Source organism: Xyrauchen texanus, chromosome 8, assembly GCF_025860055.1.
Source record: "Xyrauchen texanus isolate HMW12.3.18 chromosome 8, RBS_HiC_50CHRs, whole genome shotgun sequence".
NCBI classification, from domain to species: Eukaryota; Metazoa; Chordata; class Actinopteri; order Cypriniformes; family Catostomidae; genus Xyrauchen; species Xyrauchen texanus.
In genome coordinates, this window is record NC_068283.1 from 41683525 (window position 1) to 41698274 (window position 14750).

The 14750-nt window shown below is 40.7% G+C and overlaps 1 pseudogene; it reads right to left on the reverse strand.

Moving 5' to 3' along the window:
* Positions 1-9404: 9404 nt before the first annotated feature.
* On the reverse strand, positions 9405-14479 carry LOC127648181 (butyrophilin subfamily 1 member A1-like; annotated as a pseudogene).
* Positions 14480-14750: the final 271 nt, after the last annotated feature.

Here is a 14750-nt window from a genome sequence, read left to right on the forward strand (position 1 = left end):
ACGTTGCGGTCGCAGCTTTCCTTCTTAATGAGGAACGCCACTCCAGCCGCCCCCCGTGTCACTCCTTCTTCCCACAGATTGAGGATGACCCGGTGGGTGATTGAAGCAATTTGGGGATGGCAGCTGGCTCGGTTTCGCCAGGTAGATCCCCATGAACCACCCGCCCCCCGGCATGCTCGTTGATTTCCGTCCGAGCTCGAAGTGAGAGCGGCTCGCCTCACGGCCAGTCTGTTTACTCCCTCCATCCCCCCGAGCTGGCCACGAAGGTCACAGCGCGGACACTCGGGCAGACGATGGCCACCCTCGTGGTCCAGGAACGTCACCTATGGCTGAACCTGGTCAAGATGTGGGAGGTAGACAAAGCTCGCTTTCTCAACACCCTGTCTCCCAACTCGGTCTATTCGGCGACACTGTCGATGACTTAATCCAACAGTTCTCGCGGTGAAGAGACAGATGAAGGCCATATCCGACATCATGCCCCGCCACCGTTCCAGCGCGGGCTGTGCTCTGTACCCATATTCTCAAAAGAACAATTTCTTCATTCCCTGGGTCATCTGGCCCACAAATTCCATTCTCACGGCAGCCCGGTGCCACACTCCAGCAGTACCGGACGCAGACCCCTCGCCTCCGGACCCACGACTGCTGCCTCCCAGCGGGTCGGTTCTGACGAGTCTAGAGGACGCCTACATGGGACCTTCTCCTCCTCAGTCACTAACCTTCCCCCTGCCAGGTGCTTCGGAGGTAAGTGCTTCGAGTCTTCTCTCGCACGGAGCTTGGATGCGTGGCTCTCACTTCCCAACCCGTCACGCTGGCTAGCCAGGACCATCCGACTCAGCTACGCGATTCAGTTCGCCAGGCCCCTGCCTCCTTTTGGCGGCGTCCGAACAGAGACACTGAACCGAGCCAATGCAATGGTCAAGTCAAGTCGTTTTTATTGTCGTTTCAACCATATACAGTTAGTACAGTACACAGTGAAACGAGACAACGTTCTTCCAGGACGATGGTGCTACATAAAAACAACATAGTACAAATACAGAACCACATGAGACTACACAACTAAATAAAATACCTATATAAAATACGTATGTATATATATATATACCTATTGTAACGGTGTTGACAAAACAGGCAGAAACAATGATGATAAAGTAAAGATGAACCCAAGTGCAGTTTATTCTTATAACGTGAAACAATATCCCTAACTATGAAAGTGAAAGAAAACAAAACAAGAAACCAAGGACCAAACTAATAATGACAAAACTAGACACGACATGAAATAACTAAGGCTAAGGCTAAGGCTGGACAGGAACAACACTACAAGGTACATGTATACAAACTGGACTAAACTATGGCTTGACAACTAGGTTACATGTACACAGGCAAGACTAAACTATAGCAGGACAACAAGGTTACAAGTACACAGGTAAGACTAAACTATGGCTAAACAACAAGGTTACACAAACACAAAGGCTAGACTAGACTATGGCAGAACAACAAGGTTACAAGTGCAATACCTGACAAGTTACAAAGGCAAACATGAGGGTTTAAATACACAAGACACGGGAAACAAAGGCCAATAAACAAACAGAACTTTCAAACAAGATAACAAGACAATTAACTAAAACCAATGACAAACTAGAACTGAATCAAAGTAATCAAACAATAAACCAATGAAAACCGGACACATGAACAAGGGAAAACAGGAATTGACAAGGACTAGAAAACAAGAAATTTCAAAATAAAAGTACAAAAACAAAAGTCAAATTAGAATATTACAGGAGCTCGCCCTTTAAGGAGCGGATTCCAGATGCTCCATAAATAATAAAAATAAAAAAGGCAAAATGTCCAAAGAGTGTAGGGGAACAGAAGTGGTTCAGGGAGGCACAGGGGGCAAACAGGCAGTTCAAGAGGGTCCCAGGGGCAAACAGGCAGTTCAAGACAAGGTCAGGGGGAACATAGCAGAAAGGCGGGTGGCCAGGAGACAAAGGGAACTGGAGCAGACCAGTCGGGAAACCAAGGGAATTACTTCAAGGTTGGGACTGGGTCGGGAGGACCGGGAGGCAGCCATAGGGCAGAGACTGGGTCAGGGGGCCTGGAAGGTGACCCCAGGACAGGTACTAGTTCTGCAGGCGGCCATATAATGGGCACAGGGTCAGGCGGCCTGGGAGGTGGCCGCAGGACAGAGACTGGGCTAGGTGGCTTGGGAGGTGACCACAGGGCAGGGACTAGTTTAGGAGGCCTGGGAGGTAGCCACAGGACAGGAACCAGGTCCGGGAGGCCAGGGAGGTGGCCACAGGACAGGGTCAGGAGGCCAGGGAAGAGGCCACAGGACAGGGTCAGGAGGCCAGGGAAGAGGCCACAGGACAGGGAGAGGGTCAGGAGGCCAGGGAAGAGGCCACAGGACAGGAGGCCAGGGAAGAGGCCACAGGACAGGGAGAGGGTCAGGAGGCCAGGGAAGAGGCCACAGGACAGGAGGCCAGGGAAGAGGAATGGTTACTGGGGGAGCTGGCAGAGCCGTGTGAGGAAGGGTTTCCGGGGGCGGAGCCGTGGAAGGCGGAGCCAAGGAGGACTCCGGGGGCGGAGCCGTGGAAGGCGGAGCCACGGAGGACTCCGGGGGCGGAGCCGTGGAAGGCTCAGGAGGCCGAGCCCTGGAAGGCGGAGCCATGGAAGACTCAGGAGGCGTAGCAGAGGGAGGCTCGGTAGGCGGAGCCGTAGGAGGCTCGGGAGGCGGAGCCGAGTGTGGTGGCGCCGTAGGAGGCTCGGGTGGTGGAGCCGTGGAAGGCGAAGTCGTGAATCAGCAGAGTGAACAGCACTGGACTGAGCACACAGCCCTGGGGGGCCCCAGTGCTCAGTGTGGTGGTGGTGGAGATGCTGTTCCCGATCCGGACTGACTGAGGTCTCCCAGTCAGGAAGTCCAGGATCCAGTTGCAGAGGGAGGTGTCCAGGCCCAGCAGGTTCAGCTTTTCAATCAGGTGCTGAGGAATGGTCGTGTTGAATGCTGAGCTGAAGTCTATGAACAGCATTCGAACGTGTGAGGCCAGATGGAGGGTTGTGGCAATGGTGTCATCCGTTGAACGGTTTGGACGATACGCAAACTGCAGTGGGTCTAGTGAGGGGGGGCAGCTGGGTCTTAATGTGCCTCATGACGAGCCTCTCGAAGTACTTCATGATGATGGGTGTGAGTGCGACGGGACGGTAGTCGTTGAGGCAGGACACTGAAGACTTATTTGGCATGGGGATGATGGTGGTGGCCTTGAAGCACGTTGGAATGACGGCGCTGCTCAGAGAGATGTTGAAGATATTGGTAAGAACATCTGTTAGCTGGTCTGCACATCCCCTGAGCACTCTGCCAGGAATGTTGTCTGGTCCAGCAGCCTTCTGTGGGTTGACTCTACGTAGAGTTTTCCTCACATCAGCCGTGGTAAGACAGAGCACCTGGTCGTTGGGAGGAGGGGTGGTCTTCCTCGCCACCACGTCCTTCTGCACTTCAAACCGAGCATAGAAGTCTTTCAGCGCATCTGGAAGGGAGGCATCTTTGTCACAGGCAACTGATGTTATCCTGTAGTTGGTGATGGCCTGCCACATGCACCGCGTGTCACCGCTGTCCTGGAAGTGACTGTGGATTCTCTGGGCAAGTGCGCGCTTTGCCTCTCTGATTGCCCGGGACAGTTTGGCCCTAGCTGTTCTTAGGGCTGCCTTATCGCCTGCTCTGAAGGCGGAGTCTCGGGTCCTCAGTGCAAAACCTGAATGAACAGATGCATGCTTCCCTCCCTTTATACCCGGGACATGCACATTCTGTCTGCCAAATTCTCATTGGCCTTTTCTCAAGTTCAGAGGTAACCAAGGCCTTCAAGAAAGTCCCCTAGTGTCGCTTCACTCGACACAACGTCTCGTTCCCTCCATCAGGGAATGGAGGTTACAACAATAACCTAGATGATTTTATTTGTTTGTCCATTTTGGGCATTTGTGAAAATGAAAAGTTTATTTACCTCCTTTTTCTAAAACCTCAAAAACCCAAATTTAATTGTTTGTTTATACAGGATGTAAGATTAGGTATTACATTCACTCTTAATGCTGAAAAAAACCTTCCCCTTAAAATCACCCTTTACTACACACTCTAAAGATTTACTTACACTTGTTCAGGTACATTTGTTTCTCAATTCTTCCATGACTTACCTTCAACTCAACACTGGCTGTTGTAATTGTAATTTTTTTGAGAAACAGTTTAAAGGATGTTGACATAAGTCCAAAGTGATCTTGTTTGTAACACGATGAATCTTTCATTCAAAACCTGCTGTTTTGCATTCCTTAGAAAATAAAATGTTTCCTTGTTGTCTATAGTCATTTTGTGCTTAACATAAACTTATTATGACAAGTTTAATCGGCAAACACAGAATGTGTTCTTCCAGTTTAGCAATTTAACCAGTTAATTCAATAGTAAAAAGTGCAAGATAAGGTTAATGTTTTAAATTGCCCTAAGAAGTGCAAAATGAAAATTGTTACAGTACCTTATTTGTACACATTAGGCAATACATGTACAGTATAATCTGACATCAAATCTAAAGTGCATTTAATATCTATCCAGTGTGTGATTTAAAACAGTCATGAATAAAGATATGACACTTTTCTGTGAAATCTGAGCAGAAGAGTACATCAGTATTTTACAGGATACTGTACATGCTCCATCAGAATTGATTTTAGATTGAATATTGTGCAGTGTGTTTATAACTGTGTTCATAATTGTGAATGACATTCACTTGCAAATAAATCTCCTTATTTATCATTGTCCCAAACCATGCTTCATTATCATTATTTACAATCAAGAAGCTCTTTATTGAATTTGTACACAGATATGGACACTAATGTCTTTTTGTTTTTACTTGTAGCTGTTTGTCTGTAAATTGAATCGGGTTCAGACCAAGCAATGAAACCAAGTGTGAAAATATCATAACATTAAAAAACAAGTTATTTGGTGAGCGTAGATACAATGCATGGCATCTGTTTACTGCCTTTTAATTCTGGCAAACTGTCTACCTCTTGTTTGACATTTGTCATGATCAGCATTGGTCCATACAATGCAAGTCAACAGGTACCAAAACTTTTAAGCTAAAAAAAGCTACCAAAGGGAGCATAAAAGTAATCCAAATGACTCCTGTGGTTAAATCCATGTCTTCAGAAGTGATATGATAGGTGTGTGTGATCAAAAAGATCAATATTTAAGTCCTTTTTCCTATAAATCTCCACTTTCTGCTGGGCAGGGAGGACAATTTATAGTAAAAAGGACTTAAACATTGATCTGTTTCTCACCCACACATATCATATCACTTCTGAAGACATGGATTTAACCACTGGAGTTTTGAGTACAATTTTGAGCTTTAAAACACAGCAAAAGAAAGAAAGTCATACACGTCAGTGCTGGATATCTGTCCATCAACTCCACGACTCAATAAAACACATAGTACAGAAACATCACAAAGGAGATCTCTGTCACCTATGGCTCAATGTCTCAATTGTGTCTCCTGGACAGCAAAGAGATTAAAGAGCAAATTAAGACTTTTCCTTAAGTTATGTGCTACTCAAAATAAAATAAAAACAACTCGAAACAAAAGCTAAAATAAATAAATGAAAGCACTACAATAGCTTTGGGTGAGAAACATACCAAAACTTAAGTCCTTATTCTCTATAAATCCTGATATCCAGCCTAATGGCAATGCCACAGTTTCATCAGTTTTACTTTTACATTGTGAAAGATTTGAAATGTGCATGTCTCAAAAATATCTTCCATTCATAAACTCACTTTTTAAGCATTTCTTTAAAACACAGACAGGAAATTTTGAAGTTATAAAGAGACTATAGACCTTCCCAATCATGTAAACAATAACAACTACTGTGCTGGTCCTGAATGTCTGACAGTACAGCGCCCCCTGCTGTTGTTATGAATGAGATCAATAACCAGAAATATTGCAGGAACACAAACGTCATCTCATTAACTGACAACTGGAATGTTCTATAAAAGAATTATTCAGAAGACAAATCATGACATTAACATTTTAAATGGAGTCATAAAAACAAACATATGTTCATTATACAGAGTAATAATAATTACCAACCTAACCCAACAATTTAAATCATTTTATGTTTCAGTATGAGAAATGTCCTTTTAAATCCTTTTATCTGCAACTTGTGGATTATTCTGGAGTTACATGATTATTATATGTACACAGGATGTGTTAATTAAATATTATATTATGTAAATATTATTATGTTAACATACAGTAAGAGTACATCTGGTAATAAATTAAAGATAATCTTTATTTACAATGTTGTTAAAATTGGGCTATATCCAGCAGGTTTAAGTCAAAAGTCCAGATGACTGACATCCTCAAAGAATTCATTATTTTACCTGCAGAACAAAACTGTCAACAACTGAACTCATTTGTGTTTAATCATATATATTACAGTTTGATAAAGTTAATTTACAACATAAATGTAAAAACAATGTGCATATAATACCTGTATCCTAACACAGTTTGATTTACACTCTTAACATTAAAGGTTCTTTACTGACATCTACGGTTCCATAGAGAACCTTTAACATCCATGAAACCTTCCCATTGCACAACAGGTTATTTGTTGTGGAAAAGGTTGTTTAAAATATAAAAACATTCTTCACAAGTGGTTCTTTTAAGAATATTTCACTTAAGGTTCTTTGAGGAACCATTAATGGTTCTTCTATGGCATCACTGCAAAAAAAAAAAAAAAACTTCTTGGAACGTTTATTTTTAAGAGTGTACATAATGATATGTGCTTCATTAATAGGTGTTGTACTCAGTACAAGAAAACTGTAACATGTATTTCTAAAGATATAAAGAATTTCTCTGTTTTACAACTGTGCCCCAACCTAACCGTAACCATTAGTGGAGTAAATATGTAATGTTAGGATGAAAAATGTAACACGTAATGCTTTACAGACACTAGGGGGCGCCAGTAGTCTGTACAGTTACCAATAGTATAATCTTTCACACATGGTGGAATAGAATCAATACTTTATGGCTAACGACAGTTTGGGATATCTATAAAACAGAGATGTTTACCAACAGGGAAACAATTATTTAGATGGAAGGAATTAGAGCCTTTCAGGACTCTAACTTGATTAAGGTTGCCCTCCTAGGGTAAGATGGTGCCCCCATAGGAAGTTGATGCCCAACGCAGACCGCGTAGTCTGTTTATAGGGAGCGGCGGTACTGGGTGCTCTGGGCAGATTGTATTTAACAAGCGCTCTTCCTCCTTGCAAAAGGGAGAAAAAGCCTGTAAGATTATCATCTGCTCTTTGAACGGGGCCCCTGTTTCCTGGTCAGGACAGTGACTGGGTTGGCACATCAACTGCCTAGAGTGGCAGGTTGTACTACTTGCCCTGCGGAGGCTATTGCCGTTGGTCCAGAGCAAGCATGTGTTGGTCTGGTCTGACAACACGGTAGTGTATATAAATCGCCAAGACGACGTACGCTCTCGTTCACGTAACACGATTCAGCTGGTGTGCCATTTTTCCATAGGGACCCCTAGTGTCACTACAAATCGTGACAAATCGTTGAATGAGTGACAGAAGGGGAACGTCATTGTTACTGTGCTCTTGCCACACACCGTACTAGCCGCTGAAATGGTTGGACCTTGTCTCGGCTCCTCAGCACAAAACCTGAATGGAATTGCATTCAAGCTCCTTTTATACCCGTATGTCCGGGGGAATGGCATACAAATTCCACTTGCCAATTCTCATTGGCTTTTTCTCAAAGAATGGGAGGTTTTCGGGGCTCTCAAGAGTGACCCCTAGTGTCACCACATCGACACAAAGTCTAGTTCCCTCCATCAGGGAACAGAGGTTACGACAGTAACCATAACGTTCCTTCCCTCAGCTGTATGTTGTTAAACATATATTAGGGCAAAAATCATATTCAAGATAATCATTTTTGTATTGTTTTCCTGTAAAAATATCTAAAAATCCTTATAACAAGATCAGTTTGATTAATCTTGTTTTAGAAACAACACTGCATCAGATATTTGGGTTTTTTCAGAGAATATATTTTTAACATGTGTATTTTGTCTTACTGTACTGGAAGAGTTTTTATAGTCAAAACAAGTGAAAAAATCTACCAGTGCTGAAGAAGTAATCCAAAGTATTTAGATTACATTACTGACCTTGAGTAATCTAATGGACTACATTACAGATTACATTTTACAGCATGTATTCTGTACATTTGTAGTGGAATACATTTCAAAAGTAAACCTCCCAACCCTGTATATATATATATATATATTATATGTTTCTATTGTAAATTTGCTACATTGTTTGTTGTCAAACTGATTGAATCGGCTCTTTTGACTTTGTTTTATTTATTAAGGCATTATACTGTTATTGAGGAAGGGCCTTTGGAGTGGCATGAATAGAAGAGGAAAAAATCTGAGTAAAATGGATTTGCATGTATTAAACATATGCTTTAAAAATACTAATAAAAATTGCAATGGTTAAAGTTTATTTTTTTTAAAAGGTGGGGGGCCCACGAATACCTAGCTACGGCCCTTTTGATGGACTACCTATATGGCGCATTAATGTGTGTTTTGAAGCTCAGTATGAATCACTTTTTTTTTTGTATGGAAAACAGAAGCCCTGCCATCCTGCCTGTGTTATTTTGGGTTTTACAGAAGAAAGGTTGGAATGACATGAAGGTGAGTAATTAACAACAACGTTCATTTTTAGGTGAACTATTCCTTGTACTAGACAATCAAAGTCTGTGTAACAAGGTAAAAGGGAGAGGACCGGCTTGACAATAGAAATAATCTTTTAATAATACTAAAAGACACAAACATAAACACATACAGGGCAGCTGCCCGTACCTCTCTCTCTGATGAACTGCCGCCTCCGGTCAGCTTTATACCTCTCGAGGGCTTGATTAGCCTGATTAGGGGCCGGTGTGCAGCATCACGACCAGGCCCCGCCCTCCTCCCAGCCACAGTATGTAAAAATGCATTATTAATAAATGAAAAAGAGGAGTAAAATGAGTACATATGAATATATGAGTATATTAGTGAATATAAAATAGTGTGGTTCAGGCTATTAACCACAATGAATGCAAGACTTGTGATAATGATCAGCTCAATATAACCAAACCTGCTTTTTGCAACATCTTTTTTCCTATTTTGGAGGAAACTCATTTTTTGACATTTGGATCATCCTTTTTGAGTCTACGCACCTGGACAATTGGACTGTTTGGTGTTATGCCATCAGGTAATGGGGACATTTTGTGTGTGTTGTTCCATAAAACAACTTAATTGTATTACTATTACTATACTCATGTTTCTAATTGTGTTCCCTTTTATTTTTGGCATTGCACATTTATTCGTTGATCTTGTTAGAAATCATTACAGATGATCAGTTGTCCAGTGGTTTTAGAACAAAGATACCCCAAACCAAAAAATGGGTAGAGTTTCTCAGTGAAAGACAGGCCAGTGAAAGAGACAATTTGAGACCTGTCCTCCACATCAAAAAAAGAGACCAGACCCTCCTCATAATCCACAAACACACCCACCCTCTGTGGGCACCCACTCCGGAAAAGAGAGGCAAAGTTAGACTCTAAAGCCACATACATGAACCCATTTCTATGAGCCACAGTCCAGAATCCATTTATAGGAAGCAGATCGATCATCCCCTTTCTGTTTATTAATTCTTTAGCAACTCCTAAATCCCACTCAGTTAACCCCTTCAGCTGCACCTCAAAGTAAAAACAGCCTGAGGAGAATCCTTCCTTTCCCAGGACAGCAAGATATTCATCAAAGGTGTCACTTTGCTCTTCATCTCCATCCTGTTTTAAATTCTGTGTGTCCGTCTCTCACTTGTTTCCCATCATCAGACACAGTGAGACGTGGATGAGCTGAATCATGATCCAGAGTCACAGTCACTGTTAAAAAGGATTGAATAATATAATAATGTTTTATAGGTCCAAACATCACTTTTCAGAGCATCATGGAGGCAATTAACCCTCCTGGACTATTTGGTCATTTTTGAAAGATTTTCATTTTTGTTTCCTCAATCTAAGTGGTCAAAAACCAAACAAACAAACCTGCAGAAGCCCACAAAACCCTACCAAAAAATATAAGGAGTGCGACTATAAAAGTGCCAAAAATGATGCATTTGTAATTTCTTCATTTTTGCTGTTCAAAAGAGATTTTACCTCTGCGGAAAGTTTGCCATTACAAAATCTTTTGTGTTTTATAGAAATGTAATTTTCTCAGTCCGTTACTGTTCATTTCTGTTTAATTTCTTGACTTTATTAATCATTTACTTTATTGAATTCATCATTTATTTTTTATTAAATTATTGGTAACAAAATGCTAATGTTATTCTATAGCTGGGTTTGCATCCACATATTTTAAAGGGGTCATGACATGAGAAACCAAATTTGCCTTGATCTTTTGGTATATAAGAGGTCTTTGTATCATTAAAACGTCCTGCAAGTTTAATATTTTAAGACGTCCTCCCCATTCTAAACGAATCATTTATTTAATCAAGCTCAAAATACAGCTCGTTCTGGATTCATGGTTAGAAGTGACGTGTCGGTTAGAAGTGACGTAACAGCGTTTGCATATGACCGCCTCCAGCACAAGATAACTACGCTTTAAGCGCAAGACAACTACGCTCATTTCAGTATCGCCGCGCCTCACAAGTGTTCAGTCGATGGACAGCGAGCTCTGACAGAGACTACTTGTGCACAGGAAAATTACGATGCCACACAGATGTGCTGTTCCTGGCTGTGGTCAAACAAAACCTCTGAATAAGCTGCCGAAAGATCCAGACGCCAGGGAAAAATGGATGCAGTTTATTTTTTGCGGACGTTCCAGTCACGGCAGTGTTAACTTAAGCGCTTGTTCTGTACATTTTAAGGATGACTGTTTTGAGAACAAATCTCAATATGATGCTTTCTTTGCCAGAAAACTGTTGCTCAAAGATAAGTCCGTGCCGACTATTCTGGGAACAACGACGACGCAAACTGTAAGTAATCTATTTTAAACTTTAAACTACTTTTAAAGCGCAATTTCATTCATTATGAATAATCACAGTGTTTTTACTTAGTTTACTTGCATATTGTTCTGGCTGGGGGCGTCAATAATTGATACATAGGCACTGACGCTAGCCAATCATAACAGTGGGCGTTAACACTGAAGTCTTAAATGGAAAACGCCCCCAAATCAGACTGTTTGAATCAGAGGATGAGAAACAGGGTGGGAAAAGGTCATAAATCACTAGATTTTAAAAGTTTTTCTTAAAAAAAAATATATTAATACTATAATTGCACCTAAGGGAACATAATAATACAATAAAAAAAACCATGTCATGACCCCTTTAATACACATTTTGGGATTTTGCATAAAAACTGCTGGACAGAAACACCAAGATGCAAATAAAACCTTCAAAATGCGCATAAAAAATATGCACTTTTCTTTAATAAGAATACATTTGCATAAACTATAATTGAAAAACATTTACAGAATAAAACCTTAAATATCTTGAAAAGCTATCGTATGGATCTGCACAATAAAGTAATAATGGTGGAGGAACACACACACACACACACACACACACACTGTGCTCACAGAAGTGTTACCAGAGGTGGTTCTAGAGGGGGTGGGGGGGCCTCATCAAATTCAGTCAGTCAAATTCAGTCAGTTAGGGCCGAAAAAAGGGCCATTTGGGACTGATTATTGTCATGACATGATTTTCAAGTCATGTAATTGTTCTTAGTTTCCAGCTGATGTCGGCAATCTGCCCCCAAATACACATTCTCACAGTTTCTAAACTTCATGTTTGAACTTAAAAGAAGTGTAGGTTTTTACTGAAGTGAAATTAACATAAATTTGCATATGCAAATGAGGCTAAATAGCATAAAAAGTGCATAATTTTAATTTTTTTTACTTCAAGAAATAATTAATTTTATAATTCCTTATCAATTTAATTAGGGTAATTAAAGGACAATAAACTCCAATGAAAACAATACAAAGTGATTCAACACAGATGGAAAATATAAACAAACGCATAGTGGAAAAACTCACCTGAATGTTTTCTTAAAAGTGTGATGACTAAAACAAATGGGAAAAATAGAGTTATATAGAGTCCAAAACAGAGTTCTTCTTCAGATCAATTGTGAGGTCATTATACAGTTTATACAACAAATAAGAAAATACATTTCAAACCACTTTTATATCTGAATTACTGAAATATCTGAAATATAACCTATTTATTGTACATATAATTACACAGTATGTGTTAAATGATTGTTTTGGAGATTAAAGCACACTTAATGAAATAAATCAATAAATAATATTAAACAAACTTACTCTTTTGTATGTTGCACTTCTCATTCTCAAAATGTTGATGGCGTTCTGAAGAAAATGTGCAATCGGGACAAGAGGAGAGAGCATTGAAATATAATCATGTCTTGAATGCTGCATCATAGATTTAATGCATTAAATACAGAAAACCAGGAAAACATTCAGCAGTTTGTGCATTGGAATGAAATGTTTTGCTGATCAAAAACAAAATGATAAATTAAAAATAACTTTGTATAGTCAAATGAACAAATTCACCATTTTCCACTATCCTCCTCTCTCTCTGTAAACGTCGATTGTAAACTGAAGAGATGTCAGAATGAAGACAACAGAAAAAAGCATTGAAATGAATAAAACACTCACATCTCCGGCTCAATGTTCAGTGCAAGTAAACACTAGCCGAGTCTTCCACATGCATTAAATATACTAAATATGACCAAACGATCAAGAACGTTACCTCTGTTTTTATTAACAAATACAGCCAAAGTAGTGATCAGAATTATAGCAATCACACTAAACACGACGGCGATTGAAGTCCAGATGACAGATACCTTCATAGAATTAAACATTTTACCTGCAAAACAAAAGAGAGAATTAGCAACTGATCACACTGCATCCAGTGAAATGTACCTGTCCAATATAATCTGTCGGACTGCATCAACTTAACCTTCAATGTCAGTACTTACTGGAGGTAATAATCTCTGTCTCCAGCATGTGATGTCTCAGTTTGACTCTGCAGTGATATTTGCTGTCACTATTATATACAGTGATGGTGTGTTTCACTCTGAATCCGTCTGTGTCTCTGTGTGTGTCTGTAGCTTCAGATTTCAAAGTGACTCCTTCACGGTCCAGCCACACAAGCTCAGGTTCAGGGTACCAGCCTTTGATTTCACAGTGTAGATGAACCCCTCCAGAATGATCAAACCCATCTATTGTGATCAGTGGAGGAGTTCCTACAGCTACAGAGATCAAGAATTAAGAGCATGCATTTGGGCGAACTTGTTTTCTCTGCCTATAACACTGAATAAGAATTGCAAAATGTCTTCACAGGAACCGTTTACAGTTACAGGACGATTACAATAAGTCATTCTGCCTGTAACAGGAAACTAAATAGATCTAAACATGAGAAGCAATTGTGTTATTTGTGCTAGTTTGTTACTGACAACAGACCGGCGCAAAAAATTGGACCAAAATGGTGTCGCATTCTGGATCATTTGCGAAGGTTTAATTGTGCATGCTGAGGGCCAGCTGGAAGAGCATTGCAGTAGTTCATTCTGGATATTACGAGAGCCTGGAGAACATTTACATTTACATTTATGCATAATACAGAGCACTTATTACAGGGATAATCCCCCCAGAGCAACCTGGAGTTAAGTGCCTTACTCAAGGACACAATGGTGGTGGCTGTGGGGATCAAACCAGCAACCTTCTGATTAACAGTTATGTGCTTTAGCCCACTACGCCACCACCACTCCGAGAAGAGTTGAGCAGCAGGCTCGGATAGGAACGGTCCGTTCGTTGTTAACACTGAAAATGAGTTTTCGATGGTTTGTTCACCTTCAACTGTGACATTAACAATGATGTCATCGTACCAGGATTCAGACTGAATGAAACACTTATAACGTCCTTCATCAGAGACTTGAACTGTTGAGAGTTTGAGTGATGTGTTTCCTTTCTGTAGTTCTTGTTTGAACAGTTGTGTTCTCCCTCTAGGACTGAATCTGATCTGTGTTTGTGTCTTTATGCTCCTGATAGAGATGCACAACTGAGTCTTGTAAATCAAGTCTAAACCACTCCACTCTCATGTCCTCAGCACTGGTGTTGGGTTTGATGTAACAGGGCAGAATCACATCTTCACCAGCCACAGCAAGAACAGGATCAGTGGGTCCAACTACATTATACTGCTCTGTTAGAAGATCAGGAAAAAACACATTTCAGCAAATATCAAAATGATCACATCTTGGCAAGATCTGTAGAGATAAATAAGTATTAACTCCATCTCTTTCAAACATGTCACACTTCAGGTCTTTACAAATGTGTCATTACCTGATCTTGAATCTTTAATTCCACAAATAATGAGCAGAGTTACACAAATGAACTTCATCCTGGAAAGACACAACTAATAAAACATGATTAGATGAAGTCTTTACACTCGATCGGTGTTGAAACATAAACCTGCCACACTTGGTACATTTGATTTCCTCAGTTCGTGACGTACCTTTAACTGAACACTGGCGGTGTTTAATTTTCAGTGTCCTGCTAAATTACTTGTATTTTTCTATTCCACTTTGTAAGGAAATGTCTCTGAAATTGAAACTAAAGCAACTCTAAAACAACATAGTTTCACCTTCAGAGTCTTCCTGGCTCAATCCTGT